At 50.8% G+C, this 1463-nt stretch overlaps 1 long non-coding RNA gene across 1 annotated transcript in view; it reads left to right on the forward strand.

The window, feature by feature from the left end:
• Positions 1-548: 548 nt before the first annotated feature.
• Positions 549-1463, forward strand: part of LOC118011904 — a 1303-nt gene continuing 388 nt past the window's right edge. The window contains exons 1-2 of the long non-coding RNA XR_004679555.1: positions 549-1005; positions 1225-1449. This is a non-coding gene — a long non-coding RNA (uncharacterized LOC118011904). The remainder of the gene's footprint in view (positions 1006-1224; positions 1450-1463) is intronic.

Here is a 1463-nt window from a genome sequence, read left to right on the forward strand (position 1 = left end):
TGGTCTCCGTTAGTGCCGACCCTGGGGTGCCGGTCTCAGAGCCCCCCTGCTGCGCACCCCCCATGCCCCCACACCCCCTGTGACCCCACGCCCCAGCCCCCATAGCTGCGGCTCCGGGAAAGGGACCCCTTTGTGGGCAGCTACTCATCCGGTCTGTGGATTTTTCATACCTAACCCCTCAGTGCTCTATTTTTGCTTTTTCCCGTTTATTCAAACATAATTGACCAAAAAAATCATTCAGAAAACCCTCATTAAATCCGGTGGTTTTTATTCTAATGTAGTGGTTATGACGTCATTTGAGGACTTTTGAAAAACAACCTTTTTTTTTCCCCCAAAAATCTATGAAGTTGGCCTCACCTCTTAAAAGGCTGGGTGTTATCTCAGTAAAATGAGTATCCCCAGGCGATGTTTTCAGAGGGTACAGCCTGGTCCACCCATACACAGGTGACCAAAATGGCAACATTTCTCTTTAGCCAAACAGCACATGAGGTTTCTCTTACTAAAGTAACACCCAAAGCTCGCCTTTGGCTCCTGCTGGTAAAAATCCATTTTAGCGCCAGGATGGACAGCAGGGTTTAGTGATTAATGGAGTCATTCTAGGTAAGAGTATTTGGCAGTACAGCTAACGTCTTCCGTGAGCCACAGAGCTAAACAAAAGTAACTCACTCTGACTTGTGAGTTTTGTTCTCAGTAGGAAAACGGAACCATTCAAAATAGTATTTTGTGTGTCTCTTCTTCTGAAAGTAACCTGCGGTGGAGGTGGGCGTGGGAAGCAGCCTGAGGTCGGTTCGGAGGCTTCCGCATCATCCGTCTGGAGCATCGTCCCCGTCACGCCACATTCCCAGGACTCAGGAAGGCACAGCATTGACAGCTCGGGGTCTGTTGTGATGACGGGTATTATTTGCGGGTCCGTCTGATGCTCGGCCCCACCACCCGCCGAGGCTGCTCCCCGCAGACACACTGCCAGTAATTAGAGAGGAGCCTGCTTCCCCGGAGCTGTCGCTGGTGAGTCCTGGCACGATTTACGTTGTTTGGTTTTCATTAGGGAACCTGCAGATAGTTGCTTTCAAAGAACGCAGCCTGCCCTGAGGCTAGATGTGGTAAGTCTTGGCCAAATTTCGGAGAGCTTCGTGAAAGTGCATAAATCAATCAGCTGTGTCTGAATGAGTGAAGTCTTTGTTCTCTCAAAGGGCACGGGTCTCATTCATTCGTTCCTTATCCCAGCAGGTACTCAGGGCTCCTCTGCGTGCTGGGCACGTTTGAGGACCCTGAAGACATCAAGATGAGCGGGACAGTCTCCTGTACAAAGGTTCTGCTGCCCTCCTCCCAGTGCCTTTTGGGTGAAAACTACAGCAGGAGATGGAGAACCCGCAAGTGAAACAAAACCCAGGCCCTTCTGTGTCTTCTCTTCTCTTCTGTGTCAGGTGCTCCCAGGTGGGTCTGTGTCAGGTGCTCCCAGGTGG

This window comes from Mirounga leonina, unplaced genomic scaffold (genome assembly GCF_011800145.1).
Source record: "Mirounga leonina isolate KUSES-001 unplaced genomic scaffold, KU_Mleo_1.0 Mir_151, whole genome shotgun sequence".
Taxonomy (NCBI): Eukaryota; Metazoa; Chordata; class Mammalia; order Carnivora; family Phocidae; genus Mirounga; species Mirounga leonina.